Raw genomic sequence first — 17362 nt, 5'->3', positions numbered from 1 at the left:
TTACTTCCTTAAGATGTGGTTTCTAATTTAAACTCTTGTCCAACACTGCTACTAAATAACAACACCTGGTCACCTGCCATATAGGACGGTTACAGAGTGTCCAATTTACAGTTTTCCTAGGGATACCAAATACTACAATTTCTATTTCGTTTAAATGATTTTTTAGTTTGTTGTCACATTTTATTCTTAAAGTCAATTTAGAAGACTTTCTAGTACAGTAAATGTTCTTGTCTAGTAATATAAAATGTGCTTCTTAAGCTATTCATTGGGTGATTTCCAAGACTTGTCTTGAAGGATTCTATTAAGTTCAATGTATGGGTAGGGTCGCAGATCTAGAGAAAATAACAATGGAGCCATAATGCATCTCTATCTTAATGTACAACAACCCCTTACAGTAAGAAGGGCAGAGGGAATGAGAGACATAATTGGTCTACCTCCGTTTGCACTTTCCCTATTGAATATCATTATCACCTAAAGCAAACGTGTCCAATATGAGGTAAAGTGAAACGTCTCTGTACCCTTGATAAGCCTCTTTCTTGAGGATACACTTATGTCCCTACTGTCATAATAAAGGACCCTGGGATATTAGTAAAAATGTAAGGGAGGATGTCATGCTTCATCATAGGTCCTCCTACGCTCGCCAAAGAATCCTCTTATGGTGGGCGGGCCCTCGGATGTGTCAAGGGTACTTCCAGGGAAGTAGAGATAATGGATTATTTTAAGGATGTTCCTCTTTATTAGGAGGGTAGTAAGGAAAAGGCTAAAAATCTCTCTCTCTACACATACACCTACAGTACACATACATACAATACCAGTGAAAATCTGCTGAGTAGCCAAGACTTGCGTATCATTTAGTATTCATGAGGGCCTGTTACATGAAACATAGAAATCAAAATTAAATTAAAGACATTGAAAAAGAAATGATAAATGACAAAACGGGACATGCATACAAAACGAAAAGTAGGAGAACCTTAGTCTCTCACAATAAACATGCTGTGCCAACTCTGTATACATTGCAACTTGTGTGACAGTGAGTTCTCACTCCAACTCACTATCAAAGGTGGACACTTAAGTGTATGTGTTGATAAATCATGCAATTCAATCCACACAATTCCTTATCCTAACTACGGAGGAGTAAAAGAGGGGAGCCTTCTAGTCACACACTGCAGAGAAACAAGTGTAAATAACTTATGGCTATGCGGGACTGCATACTTAAAAGAAACAAGTACCCTCGATGCATCCAAGGGCCCGCTAACCATTAGAGGATTCTTTGGTGAGCGCAGGATGACCGATGATGAAGCATGACACCCAGAGGGGAGGGTGAGGTCATCCCATATATTTTTACTAATATACCAGGGCCCTTTAGTCTTACAGTAGGAACATAAGAGTATTCTCAAGACAGAAGCATTATCCCTTACTGAGGATACAAAGGTATTTCACTCTACTTCATATAGGACACGTTTGCTTGAGGTGATAGTGGCATCTCTATCTTAGCTAATTGATGGTCGCAATGATAGATGATAGTCTTATCCACTTGTTACTGTGAAGTTCTATGATAAGATTTACCAAGAACTGCTTAATCCCCCAGCCAATTAATATTGCCAACATTTGTGTTGATCTAGTCGCTTGACTATAATCAAAAAAGCACGTACACAACCAAATTTATTGTATTTTACCATTTGGTATCAACAAACTCAGTGTCCTAATAGATCCATTTGACAAATTGTGTTGACAATAGTACCCTTCCAAGATTCTGGTATATGTGCATTATTATTGTTGTAAGGTGTGGTTAAGATAGATGCCCACTTCTGCGGTTCACATTTTATAGAAATCGATTGGGACTAAATTTGATCTTGAGGTAACTTTTGGTTTACAGGTTCAAGTACTAGATTCTACATCTGCTTCCAAAATAGATAACCCATAACGGATAATCCTTTTTATTAGGGGTATGTGCTTAGTTTATGCTGCATCTTTAACCCCTTCCATGCTGCGCAAATTCCGCCGCTGTGCTGACGGAATCTTGCGCGGGCGTGGTCATGACGGAACGGTTCCGTCATGAGCACAGCTCAACCGTGGCTCATGACGGAACCGTTCCGTCATGAGCACCGAAGGGGTTAAGAGCATTCAGATGTATCTTTCAGGTCATCAGCTATTATTTCGCATTGTCTCATTCCCTTTGCTACAAAGGACCAGAACCCTTTTTTAGTTCTAGTTTAGATCATGTAAAACTGCTGCAAAAATTAAATCACTTGCCAAACGAATGTGAAACTCAAACTCAGAATAAACATAAAGTCCTTCAACCCCAGTATAAATCATCTGATCTACCTGCTATATCCTTTAAGGAAATAACAGAGACCATATGGAAAATTGATCGTCAAGACAATTCAATAAAAAGTGCAATGCTTGAGATGATACTAACAAATTCCTGTCAAGTAAATCTAATTTCAACCTTAAGGCTTGAATCATGGCATGGAGGAACAGCAAACAATCTTTTTAAACCGGACTTTTTAAATATACCCAATCTACCCTAGGATCCAAAGATACTAATTCCCCTCCGTACAAAGCTTGGGGAACCAATTTAGCAGGAACAATTTTTCTTAAAGGTTCAGTGGAATATCTTCCATATCTAGTATCGCAACTTTTTAAAAACTTTGATAGTGGCTAAAAGGACAAATTAAAAAATTAACAAGTGCCTGTCCCCACAAAAATCTTTGGCAAAATAGACACCCAATTATTATATATATTCACTTGCTCAAGTGGATCATATTGGAAAAACCAGGTTAAACAAATTGAAGTTTTAGTCTAATTGACATTTTTAGCTACATGGTTATTTACACTATCGTCATTGGTTTTTCTTTGTAAGCTGACAGAAGTATAGTCTATTATATTCAAGTCATCAGCATACATAAGGCAGGGTATATGCCTTTTTCCTATTTTTGGGGAAAAGGAGTTTGTCCTGGTAAAAATTCAGGAAAGTCAACGAGGAACAGACAGAAAAAGAGGGATAAAAAAACATCCCCCAACCTCCTAAAACCATTTTCTACCAGGATTCTTGATAACAAAGCTCCATTTCCATTTGGTTCGACCTGGTCGCAACTTTGTGTATGACCCCTTCCAGTCTGACTTTAAAGCACGTCACTGACACTATTAGACTGTCCCTGGATGCGAGTATCCTAGTGATGCTAGTACTTCTAGATCTGACAGCGGCCTTCGATATGATCTAACATGGGATTCTCATTCGCAAGCTGCATGATATTGCGGTTTATGGCAAGGCGCTCAAATGGTTTATCAACTTTTGAAAAGATTGTACCCAATGTATCTCTTTGAACCTCTTTAAATCTCGCACAATTCCTGTTAACAAAGGGGTACCACAGGGATTCACACTTATCCCTACGTTATTTAATGTCTACGTTGCCTCTCTGGCCCAGATCATCAAGGCATGTGGTTTCGAGGCAATCTCATAAGCTGATGGCACAGAATTGGTTATCTCGTTTGGTCAGGACCTAGAAGGGGTTAAATCCTGCTCCTCTGACTGTATTAGGAAGATTTCTTCCTGGCTGTCTAGTAACTGTCTACAATTGAATGGAAAAAAACTGAGATACTCCTATTTGGCAAGGCTCAGGATTTATGGAAGCTGGATTGGTGGCCTTCTGAATCGGGGCCAGCCCCATCCCCAAAGCAAGTATCTAAAAACTTGGGAATAAAGGTGGATCTAACTCTCTCTATGAAAGTGCAGGTGTCTACTATTTGTGGAACCTGCTTCACCACCATGCGATTATTGAAACTATTTTTCTTTGGCTCCCTCCAACTTCCAGGAAAATTCTTGTGCAATCCTTAATCATAAGTCGTTTAGACTATGGCAAAGCTTTATTGGTGGCTGCAACCAAGACTTTGTTGTTCAAACTACAAGTAGTATAGAATACGGCTGCCAGACTGGTTTGCAATCTTCCATCCATATCCTCTTCTGCTACAATTCTGAACTCCTTGCACTGCTTACCCATCAGGAAAAGGCTTCTCTTAAATTGGAATGCTCCATCTAACCTGCAAAACAGGCTGACAGTATTACCCGAACAGACTGTTAAGATCTAAAGACAAAGCCTTTTTTCAAATTCCGCAAATTCGCACTGCCAGCTATGGCGTGAGATCATTCTCCTATCTCACTCCCTTACACTGGAATAAACTACTGCTGCATTTTTGATTATGCTCAGAATTTGGAAAGTTCAAAACACTTTTAAAAACATGGCTATTCTGGTTGATTGGTCTAGCTCAGTTGGTGTTGCTTGTCTGTATAAGCCTAGCACTAAGCTATTCCTATGGGGATGATTTTTTTTGCGCTATATTAAATGTAGTTAACATACCTTAACAAGCTGCTATATCATAACTGTGCTACGCAAATAAATGATGGATGGAACGCTGAATAAATCATACATTCACCCCCAGTAACGAGATCTGGGTTAAATCTATCATTCTTTTGCTCAATACGTCACCACAGTTTTGACCAAGCCATATGCAAATCAGTCTTGGCCCTGTTCCTCATGGGAACAGTCCAGCCCAAGCTGCCAAGCCAGGTCCTCCCTGGGCTGGAAACAAGCATCCTGGGACCAGTTTTGGGGTATTACCTCTCATCAGCCAGGCTAGCTTGAATCCAGAGGCACAGTGAGTAAGTCACCCACATCTGGGCATACCCATCCCACTTAGGGTGAAAACTGCTAGACAAACACATGATGGACGGAATGCTGAATAAATCATACATTCACCCCCAGTCAAGAGATCTGGGTTAAATCCATTGTTATTTTGCTCACTACGCCACCCCAGTTTGGACCTAGCCATTCCTCATGGGAATAGTCCAGCCCGAACAGCCAAGCATCCTGGGACCGGTTTTGGGGTATTATCCTTTATCAGCCAGGCTAGGTTGAATCCTGTGGCACAGTGAGCAAGGGACCCATGTATGGGCATACCCATCCCACTTACGCCAAAAAGTGCTACCCAAACAAATGATGGACGGAATGCTGAATAAATCATACATTCACCCCCAGTCAAGAGATCTGGATTAAATCCATTGTTATTTTGCTCACTACGCCACCCCATTCCAATAGGTCTTGCCTATGCAAGAGCTATTGCCTTAGCCAATTTGTTTTAGCCATGTTGTACACCAGCGTGGCTACTCTTTACTGTGTTTAAAAGTTAGTGGCATGGAGTGGAGTGCACTGAAGTGAATTAAAGTGGCCTAAAGTGTCGTGGCGTGGCTTAGAGGATTGTGTGACCAGTGGGGGCTCCTCCGCTAAGGCCGAGGAGCGTCACCCCACTGCTTGCAGCAGTGAAATAAAGGAAACCTAAAATGATAATAACTCGATGTTATTATCATTTTATGTTTTTTATCATTTTATGTTTTCCTTTTGCGGCAGCTTTGCAGGGAGGGCCGAGCTGGGCTGCTCACTCAGGAGAGGGGGAGGAGTGGTTTGCCCACTCCAAGTGCGCATGAATATTTGCCGGCCGTCTCGAGCTGGCCAGTCATGCGCACATTGCATGTTCTCCAGCCTGGGTGAGGAACATGCCCAGGCTCACACTGCATGTCTGAGCGCCTAACCACTTTGCTCAGACTAATCACAACGCTGTGTTGTGATTGGCTATGGGGGAACCTGGTGCTTTCTGCTTACTGTTCTGGCTGGGAGAGACGACGGAGGAGGGACGCGGCAATCAGGTACGTTTTTTTCATTTTTGTTACACCCTCTGACTCCAGCCCCTGATTGGTGCCAGCCGCTACTGCGTGTGTCAGTGTACAGTGGCATAGAGTGTTGTGGAGTATTGCAGAGTATTGTACAGTGTCATTGAGTGGAGTGTCGAGGTGTGGAGTAGAGTGTAGTAGTGTAGAGTAAGTGATGTAGACTGGCATAGAGTGCTGTGGCACAGAGTGGAGTAGAGTGTTGCAGAGTGAAGTGGAGTGAAGTGCTGCAGAGTGGAGTGTCAGAGTGTGGAGGGTCGTATAGTGTCATGGAGTGGCATAGAGTGGAATAGAGTGGCGTAAAGTGGAGTAGAGTGTTGTAGAGTTGAGTGCTATAGAGGGCATAGAGTGGTGTGGCATAGAGTGGAGGAACATAAAGTGGAGTGGAGAAAAGTGGCATAGAGTGGAGTGGATTAAAGTGGCATAGAGTAGAGTGGTGTGGAGTAGAGTCTCGCAGAGTAGAACAAAAGTTACTTACCTGTAAACTGTGGTTCTCCAGTATTGGTATCTTTCATAGATTCACATGCTTGAATCATTCCCCGTCGTCGGAGTGGGAGTCCCACGGTACATAAAAATAGCAATAAATATGCATGACATAGCCATAACATAGGTAAATTAGAACCAGGAAGTAAAATGGCTAGAAGTTAATAGGAAAAAATCCTCCACTTTCATGACTCGTCCAAGTCGTTATATATAGTCCAAACTACAGCCAATCAGGCGACAGCACCCTCCAGAATGTTCTCCCCAGAGGCTCAGGCTCTCAGATTTTCCAGCACAAGTGTGATATAAGAGTAAAAGAGCCTATAGAGCCTCTGAGGGGAGATGGGTGAGCCGTATGTGAATCTATGAAAGATACCAATACTGGAGAACCACAGTTTACAGGTAAGTAACTTTTGTTCTTCTCCAGTATTGGGGTATCTTTCATAGATTCACACGCTTGATTCAGAGTAGAAAGCAGTAATTCCATAATGATGCTTGTGAGATCATAAAAGAAATATATAAATACATACACACATATAAATATATATATATATATATATATATATATATATATATATATATATATATATATAAATAAAATATACATATCCATATCTGCAAATACATATCAACCAGATAAAATACACATATGTATATATGCATCAACATATACATATATATAATCACAAAATATATGTACATAAGAGTGCATCAAAGAGAAGGAGGGAAGAACAGAGGCTCACCTTATTTAAAAAGATTACAGAGAACCACTTGTCCCACAGACGTATCTGCATTGCTGGCAGCTTCTAGACAGCAGTGCTTGGTAAAGGTGTGCCTGCTGGACCATGTTGCAGCTCTGCAGATTTGATGAAGAGGCACACCAGCAAAGAGAGCAGTAGAAGAAGAGATTGCTCTAGTAGAATGTGCTCTCGGAGTTGCCTGCAGCGGTCTACCCACTTGCTGATGACAGAAAGAGATTGCAGCAGAGATCCAACGAGCTATGGTCTGTTTGATTATTGGGTGGCCTTTGCGCATTTTTCCATATGCAATGAAAAGCTGATCAGATTTTCGTATTGAGTATGTCCTTTGCAAGTAAAATTTTAGACATCTTTTAGCATCAAGGGTATGTAAAGCCCTTTCCGCAGTTGATTGAGGATCAGGAAAGAAAGTCTTTAAAACAACTGGTTCATTGAGGTGAAAATCAGAAGGCACTTTAGGCACAAAAATGGGGTTAGTGCAGAGCACTACTGAGTCCCTGGTGAATTGAAGGAAAGGCCGTTTAATAGTGAAGGCTTGAATGTCACTGACCCGCCTGGCTGATGTGAGAGCCAACAGCAGAGACATCTTCCACGACACAAACTTCAAATCAGCCTTATGAATAGGTTCAAGGCGGTGTTGCATGAGTTGTGACAGAACAATGTTAAGATGCCAGGGTGGAGGCGGACGGCGGATGGGAGGAAACATACAAAACAATCCTTTGAAGAGTTGTTGAATGATCCGAGATGAGTTAAGAGAATGTGTACCATCTTGTCGGAATCTTGAGATAGCCGCTAAGAATACTTTAAGAGTAGAATGGGAAAGGCCTGACTTTGCCAAATGTAAAAAGGAAGGCAATAGTTGTTCCGGTTTTGCATGTACTAGGTGAATGTTGGCGGCTTGACACCAGAGGCAAAAACGCTTCCATTTGAGCATGTAGGTTTTTATTGTAGAGGGCACTCTAGCATTAGCTAAGACCTCCCTACACTCCGAAGGAATGTCTAAGTGGGCAAACTCAAGGTGTTCAGGCGCCAGGATGCTAAGCGCAGAGATGCAGGATCCGGATGGCAGATCTGCCCGTGGTGGATGGATAGGAGATTCCGTATTGGTTGCAAATGAATGGGATCACATTCGGATAGAAGGAGGAGTTCGGTAAACCAGAACTGGCGAGGCCACATGGGAGTTATTAGGAGTAGGTGACAAGGCTCCTTCTTCATTTTCCAGAGAACCCTGGGAACCAATAGTATTGGTGAAAAAGCGTAGGCATAGATCTGCGACCAATTCATCAAAAACGCATTCCCGCACGAGTCTCGTTGGGGAAGCCAACTTGCGTAGAATGGGCATTTGCGGTTCAGACTGGTCGCAAACAAGTCCAGATCGGGTCGACCCCACTTCTGAAATATATGATCCAACGTTGGTTGATGGAGCTCCCACTCGTGATTTGACACTGTCGACCTGCTGAGGGAGTCCGCCAGGATGTTGGATACTCCTGGAACATGGACTGCTGACAGAGTTATTTGATGTCGGATCGCCCAATTCCAAATTTTCTGGGCTTGCTGGGACAGCAGAATGGATTTTTTCCCTCCCTGTTTGCTTAGGTAGTGCATACTTGTTCTGTTGTCTGTACGGATCAACACTGATGCTCCTAGAATGACGGTGCGAAAATATTTTAGGGTCAGGAAGATCGCTAGCAACTCTAAAAGATTGATATGCCAAGTCCTTTGTTGAGCATCCCATTTGCCATTGACTTTTAGTCCTTGAAGGTGCGCTCCCCACCCTTCGAGGGAGGCATCCGTGGTGATGACGAAACTTGGAGCTTCCACTAGGAATAAGAGGCCTGCTGCCATGTTCCTCTTGCGAGTCCACGAGAGCAATGCCTTCCGTATCTGAGGAGTGATGCGGATGAGATCGTCGAAGGACCCTGAGACCTGTAGCCATGGGTTGTTGAGCTCCTCTTGTAGGGGTCTCATTTTGAGACGACAGTTGGGGACCAAGGGAATGCAGGATGAGAGCATCCCTAGAAGTGACTTGAACTGTCGGACAGAAACGTACTTTTTTGATCACAGTAGTTGAGCAAGCTTGCACAGCTTTTGTTGTCTTTCGGTTGAGACAAAGGCTTGTGTCCGTAGAGTGTCTATGGTGGCTCCTAAGAATGTTCTTGTTTGTGATGGGATGAGTTGAGACTTGTCCAGATTTATAGAGAGACCCAGAGACTGGAAGAGTGACAGACATTTCTGAGTATGGACGTTTGCGACTGCGAAGGAATACGCCTTGATAAGGCAGTCGTCTAAATAAGGAAAAATGTGGATTCCTTCCAACCGAAGGTGTGCAGCCACCGGAGCCAAAACTTTGGTGAAGACACGGGGCGCGGAGCGTAGTCCAAAAGGAAGGACTTTGAACTGGAAGTCTCTGCCAGCCACTCTGAATCTCAAGAACTTTCTGTGTCTGGGTAAAATCGATACATGAAAATAAGCATCTTGGAGGTCGAGGGCGGTCATGTAATCCCCCGCAGAGAGGAGTTGAAGGACTTCTTGTAAAGCCAACATCCAGAAGGATTGTTTTTTGAGATATTTGTTGAGGGAACGAAGATCCAAGATGGGGCGCCATTCTCCAGATTTCTTTTTTATTAGAAAATATCTGGAATAGAAACTCTTTGTAATTGCGGAACCACTTTGATCGCTCCCTTTTTTAACATCAAGCTGATTTGAGAGAAAAGCTCCGTGAGATGAGCTGGAGACGGGCCCTTGGGAGGAGAATGTGAAGGAAGTTTGATAAACTCCAGAACGTGGCCCCTGGCCACAATGTCCAAGACCCATTTTTCAGTTGTTATAGCAGACCAGGTTGAGTAAAAACGGGAGATCTTTCCTCCAACTTTTGTAGGATTGAGCGGTAGAGCAGGTGGCAGGTGGCAGTTGTCACTGCTTCTTAGACGTATTCCGTCCGAGATAAGATGACTTATTCCTGTTTTGTGCATAAGACGTAGTTGGTTGCTGCCTAAAGGATTGTTGACGTTGTGAGGAGTAACGTTGGTTACCCTGATTGGACTGGTATTGCCTTGACTGATTATAGCCTCCTCGACTGGAGCAGGATCCACGACCTCTAGCGCCATGAAAAGGTGGTTTTCGAAACGGAAGAGTACCGAGAGATCTTGCTGTCTCGGTATTCTTTTTAATAGCTTGTAGGGCTTCATCAACATTCTGACCAAAAAGAGACTCGCCGTCAAAAGGCATGTCGATTATTTTCGTTTGAACTTCCTGACGAAATGATGTGGATTTCAACCAGCCCTGTCACCTCAGGACAGCCGCACCCGCCAGTTGCCGAAAACCCGTAGACGTAACATCCACAGCAGAATCGATAATCTCAGCTGAGATATGTTCTCCCTCTTGAAGGATTTTTTGCGCTTCCGCCTTGGAGGGCTCAGGTAACATCTCCATGTAAGGAGAGATGTCGGAACACATCTGTCTATCATAGCGGCCCAAGATGGCCAGTGAGTTAGCTGCATGGACAGTAGTGGCCGCCATGGTTGATACCTTCTTTCCAATTGCGTCCAGACGTCTCCCATCCCGATCTGGGGGAGCAGACAATGGAGAGGAGGGATTCCATGCTCGGCGTTGCGCTGCTTGGGCAATAACGGAATCTGCCTTAGGCTGGCCTATCAGGCATGCTGGTGAGTTATCCAGTGCCTTATTTTTCTTTTCAAGGCGAGGCAGGACCGCCGGAATGGAGGCAGGAGTTTGCATGACTTTCAGTCCTTCCTGCCAAATAAAGTCAATAATAGGAATACTACGCACTTGTTTCCTCGGCTGGTCTTTAAAATCGTAAAGGAAACAATCATCCTTCTTAGTTTCCATGGGAAGAAGGAACCGTTGCGCTGCTCTTTCCATTATAACATGAAAACCTCCGATGTCAACTGGAGGCGAGTCAAAAGGAGCAGGAGTCGAAGGAGATGGCATTTGTATTTGATAGTCATCCCATTCTGTAAGGAGTGATCTGTCATCCAATTCTCCTTCTTCTCTGTCATCATCCGTGGTGTGAGCTTCCTGATGATGAGACATCGAAGGCACTGGAGAAACTGGTCTGGGCGACCTCAACACTGTTGAAGTTTGAGGAACGGGTGTAGAAGGTACAGAAGAAGCCGATTCAGATGGAGGAAATCGGCGGTAATAGTCATCGAGCATGTACTAGAGATTGTTTAGAAGTGATAGAGGCAATTGTGCCGTAGGATTTGACTCTGGAGCTGGAGGAGCAGTGTCCGGATAGTACTCCTCTTTTTGATCTACGCCTTGATATTTAATGAAGAGTTCTGAAGGGCTCCTGGCAGTACGAAATCTGTCATCTTCCTCAGATTCATCCTCATCTGCCCCATAATCCAGTAACTGCTCAGGCAACGCAAGACGCACTCTACTGGGTGATGTGTGAACTGGAGAGAGGACCTCTAAAGAAGATCCGCGCCTTTGAAGCAAGGAAGGCGCCGTCGGTGACAATAGTGTAGGCAGCACCGCAGATGTCCTCGAGGATGCCGTGGCTGTAGACGACGACCAAACTTGAAGATCAGTGCAGGAAGATAGCAGCGTCGATGAAGCAGCCGTCGACGAGGTGGGCATAGATGAAGCAACCGTCAACGAGGCAACCGTCGACGAGGCAGCCGTCGACGAGGCAATCGTCGACGAGGCAACCGTCGAAGAGGCCATCGACGTCGACGAGGCAATCGTCGACGAGGTTCTCTTATTCTTTGTCGACGGAGGGGCGTCGACGATAGAGTTCAATCTTTTCGTCAACGAGAGGGCAGTGACTGATGTGGTTGGTCTCACAGAGATGGAAACCAGCGTTGACGGCGAGGAAGCTGACGACAGTATCATCTGAGGCTTTGGAGACGAGAAGGTTGCAGTAGAAGCCGTCGTCGTGGCAGGCTTCGTCGACGAAGACGACGTCCTCAAGCTCGTCGACGACGGAACCCGTTTCTGAGGTAAATTTCTGTCAGAAATAGGTTTAGAAGCCTGAGACTTCACAGTCTTTCTCGGGGGCGTAGAAGGCAAAGTTTTTCCTTTAGTAGGTGGAGGAGCCTTTTTAGAAGTGGAAGGCAACTCAACACTCTCAGAGGTGTGCTGTTTTTTTAACACCTTAGCCCCAGGAGTGGTCAAATCCATGTAGCTAGTCCTCTTCCTAGAGGAAGCAGACCTGACAGATGAAACGCTGCCAACTTCAGATAAAGGGTTGTCTAGATGTTTAATCTTCTGTAGCCACAGAAGTAGACATCCCTTTCTGTCCCTCAGAGTTTTTTGAGGGAAAGTTCTGCAGATTATGCATTCTCTCACCTGGTGATCCGGATATAAGCAGTAAATGCACTTCTTGTGGGGGTCTTCAGAAAACAACCGGGGCTTCCCACAAGACTCACAAGGTCTAAAGAGAGATTTCTTAGAAGAAGACATCATGAATGAAGATATTCTGAAGAAAACCTGAGAAGTACTGAGCAGACCTCAGGTAGACTCCCTTCACACAACGTGCGGGAGAAAATCTGAGAGCCTGAGCTTCTGGGGAGAACATTCTGGAGGGTGCTGTCGCCTGATTGGCTGTAGTTTGGACTATATATAATGACTTGGACGAGTCATGAAAGTGGAGGATTTTTTCCTATTAACTTCTAGCTATTTTACTTCCTGGTTCTAATTTACCTATGTTCTGGCTATGTTATGCATATTTATTGCTATTTTTATGTACCATGGGACTCCCATTCCGACGACGGGGAATGATTCAAGCATGTGAATCTTTGAAAGATAACCCAATACTGGAGAACAGTGGCGTAGAGTTGAGTAGAAAGGAGGGGTGTAGAGTTGAGGGGCATAGAATGTAGTGGCGCAGAGTGGAGTGGCGTGTTCTAGAGTGAAGGAGTAGAGTGTCATAGAGAGTCGCAGAGTAGAATGGCAGGGTCGTAAAGTGGAGTGTCATCGGATGGAGTGGCGTAGAGTGGAGTAGAGTGTCATAGAGAGGAGAAGAGTGGAATGGAGTAGAGTGTCATAGAGTGGAGAACCGTTTAGTGGAATGGTGTGGAATGGACTGTCGTAGAGTTGAGTGTTGAGGGGCTGAGTGTCGTAGAGTGACCTACAGTGAAATGGCTTAGAATGGTGTAGATTGGAGTGGCAATAGGAGGGGGAGAGCACTAGCTCATTGCCGGGGGGACTGCTCCCGCCCTCCAAATATAATTCCTGGTTATCCAGTAGGCTTTCAGCACCAGAAGGTTGCCGCACTGGACAGCTCCAGCACGTTCTCAGCATGCAAGTGGTTAAAACGCAAGAAGGAGTCGACAAATTATAGAAAGCTACTTGTTTTAAAAACAATAACACATTTATTTCTAATCATAGTAACAGGGATTAATGTTCTAGGTCTTTGATGTGAAACCGTGAAATTATTGTTAGAACTTTTAAAAATCAACATGTCATTTAATTTGAATGGAGACTACAGGAAATAACTAAGAAAATATATAAAGTTTCAAAATCAGGCAGCAAGATGTATGCTCCTTCAAATACTACGGTATGGGTATTAGCAAAAATATCTGTCAAAACAGTGGGCAAATGTTGCTGCTTATTCGTTGAACCATGAGCATGATATTAGCATGGTTGAGCCAAATCTCCTGTGGAGCAAATTCCTAGCTTACAAGTTCCCTGAAGTTCTGCTTTTTGGGTCAAAGCCTAGTAGACAGCAGAGCTGTCTAGTTTGCAAAGAATTCTTGGGGACATTCGGAAAGCTTCTGTGGGGATGATTCTGCCCATTACTTACCATTGGCTTTGTGTTTAATAACTCACAGTTGCTTGCTTTCTATTTGCTGGCTTTATTTGTTTTAGTCTGTCAGGCATTCCTTTGTCCCTCCATTGAAGCATAGCCTGTTTACTGTATTTTTCCACGAGTGCTACCTTTCTATAAACAGGCCTTTAAGGTTTTGTTCTTATCTTGTCACATTTGTTGTGCAATCAAAGACAGAGGTCAAATATCAGGCTCTGTCTTCTGAGAGAGCTTGGTGTTTACCTTTCTTCCTCTTCAAACTGAGAGGATTTCTGTGGCTCATGATTATTTATGTGACTATCATAATGATGGATGAGTGGATGCATAAGACGGTGAAAGGATAGTCGGATGAGTGGGTGAAAGTATGGGAGGATGAATGGATGAGTGGGTACAGGATGGATGGATGGATGGATGGGTGGGTGGGTGGGTTGGTGAAAGGATGAGTGGGTGAAAAGATGTATAGATGAGAGGATGGGTGGGTAGATGAGTGAGTAAAAGGATGTGTAGAATGGGTAGAGGAAAGGATGGCAGAGTAAAAGGAGATGGATGGATGGGTGAGAGGATGGTGGAGTAAATGGAAATCTGGGAGGATAGATGGACAGGTGAAAGGATGGCAGAGTAAATAGAAACCTGAGAGGGTGAATGGATGATGGATGGATGAATGGATGGACAAAAGTAACAATTGATGGCTGAAAGATATTATTGATGGATCAGTAAGTCAAAGGATGGCTGTGCGGGTGGATGGATGTATTGGTGGATGCATGCATAGATGATGGATGTGTGCACAGATGGATAGATGGGTGGAATGGCTAATGGATGTATGGATGGAATGGTGGAAGATTGAATAATGGATGAATGAATGGATGACAGAATGGTGGATATTAGCAGGTATATGAAGGGTGAAATTATGAGTGACAGGGAGTTCTTCTATGGAGGTTTGGGTACATTTGCATCACATGCTTGGTGCCATCAGAGCTTTGGTTCTAAGTGGGGGGTATTTTCATTTTCTGGCTACTCCCTTGCACCATGTATTTGTTTTTTGGGCCTAACCCCACCCCTCAAATGACCCACAACAGTCTTTCTGCACCCCTGGAGTCAGATAAGATGTCTTTAACTCCAATCTGCTCGGTTGGAGGGGCAGAAAGCCCACAAGATTTCAGGGACTTTTTTATTGCTAAATGTATAGGGGTTGCCTGCCCACCCGCCCACACATCAGGCATAGCCTCCACTTCCAAAATGACCCCAACAGTCTTTCTGCTTCCTCTCCCCTGGGGAATAAAGCATCCCCATCTTTTTGGCAAGAAGGGAAATTTTGATTTTGGATGCTTAATACATATGGGTAGCAGAGTCGGGCTACGTCCCAATATCGTCCTACTTCTATGCTGAATGGCTGGACTTTTCGTGCTTGGGTGAGATGCCTGCCACCTGAGGAAGACTATCAAATCCAGGCATTTCTGAAAATTAAACACCTGAGGCAGTCTAAGATGGTGTACCTTGTGTGGATACCATGACATCTTCTTACACAAAATGCACTGCAGATCTCAAACTTTGACTGGAGCTAGCGCGTTTCTTGCATTCCTTTGACATAAACTTGCAGAATCCTCAGGGATCCACAAAATACCTACCACCCTGCCTTCCCCCATAAACCCTGATAAAAACGTTACCTTGCCTGTGTGGCTGGTTCTAGCATGCATGATACAAAACGCTTCAAAATGCAATGTGGAGAAATCGCCAATAGGGGTAGCTCCATTGTGTGGACCAGTGCTCGGCGGCCACATAGGGAATGCTATCAAACCTAGACATTTCTGATTACTTTACTTCCAGGGGAGTCCAGGGTGGTGTGCCTCATGTGGATCCACAAAAGGTTCTCACCAACAATGCCCTGCAAACCTCACACTTTGCCTAAAATGACACATTTTGCTTGCATTTCTTAGACATAAACTTCCGGAATCATCAGGAATCGACAACATTCCTACCACCCAGTGTTCCCCCACTTGTCCCTGGCGCTATGTAGGATATGTGTGTAAACACCCAATTTTAACAATCGCAAATATTTTAAAAAACTTTTTGCCTTTGGAAATAATTTTGTGGGGTGATATCGGAAGTGCACATCGCAAACTACATATGTTTACATTTATTTGGAGTATACGTTGAAATACTTGACATAATAAGTTACTCATATTCATTTTTCTTCATTCTGCAATGCATTGTTTCTGGTACTTGAAAAGATAAAACCTGCAATTAACGTCAACGTTGTAGCAGTAGTTACTTCGTTATAGCAGACTGTGTGAGTTGAAGCCGCTTAGTGCTTTAAGAAAAATTACAGTTCACTGTTCTCACATTTCTGGGTTGCAGGTGTGAAAGTCTTGTGTAGTCCTGCTTTGTAATAATGTAGCTTAGTTGTGACTGTGCTATAGTCATTGGGCCAGATGTACGAAAGTTTTTCAGTGGACGCAAAGGGGCATTTGGCCGGTTTGCGGCTGCAAAAAATGGAGGCACAATGTACTAACCCTATTTTGAGAGGCGCTAATCTATTAGCGACTCGCAAAATAGGGTCAGCAACTCGCTATCAGGAAGGGGCATGCCAAGGGCGTCCCTTTCTAATTGCAAGTGCAAATGCCATGTATGAGTGTTTTGCGACAGCATTTCCGGATGCAAAAAACCACAGTTTACCACCTACTTCAAGTAGGTGGTAAACCATTCGCAAACGGAAAGGGGTCCCCAGGGGTCCCAGGGACCCCTGCCTACCCTTAGAAAATGAAACTGAAAAGTAAATTTTTCTTTTTTAAATACATCCCATTTTCTTTAAGGGAAACTGGATGCATTTTGTCGCAATTTGTCGCAATTTGCGAGTCGCAAAATTCAATAGTCCTAAATCTGGCCCATAGTGCTCTGTCTGTACTGGCCATTTGAGTTTCATCTGCGGAAGTGAAGGTTTGCATTCTAGATGGCTTTTGCTTTTCAACCTCTGGGCTCGGTTCAAACGAGATGTATAGGCTGCTTGCCAGACGCGCTACATTAATAAGGCAATCTAACCGGCGTACATGCACCAGAATGCGGATTGCTGATGTAGCGCTGTTATTGGCAGACATCTTTGCTCGAAGTTACTTAATGCGAGTCTTCAATAAGACCTCAATAGAACAAAACAAGAGCAGGGACACACACAGACTGTTCAACATACACAGTAGCCCTATTGGCACACCCTTGCTGTAATGTAAAATTCCCTCAAAAATGGTTTGTCGTGGGGTGCAGTTTGGGGTTTGCTTTTCATTACTTTCAAGGGGCTAATGACAGTCTGCAGGCAACAGGGTTGGAGAGTCTGAGGAAGGTCAGGCTGTGTCTTTAGACACCCCGCCCCATACTCCTCCTCAAACATATTGCTTTTTGGAGTCCCAGTTTCTGACTCACAACATTTATGAGTTACTTTGTATTTGCCATAACTTTAGTCATAATAAGTGTCCTGAGAGAAAAGTAGTGGTAAAATAAACTTTGCCATTTATAAAGATAAAAAACATTAACTTCAAGGCACACTTTTAAGAATACCACAAGATCCGTGTTTGCTTTTCCTCCAGTTTTATGAATTTTTGTATTTTACTTTTTTAAATCATACCTTACAGAGAGAAATGTTGA

This window comes from Triturus cristatus, chromosome 4_1, assembly GCF_964204655.1.
Source record: "Triturus cristatus chromosome 4_1, aTriCri1.1, whole genome shotgun sequence".
Taxonomy (NCBI): Eukaryota; Metazoa; Chordata; class Amphibia; order Caudata; family Salamandridae; genus Triturus; species Triturus cristatus.
Note: the sequence above shows the minus strand (reverse complement) of the source record.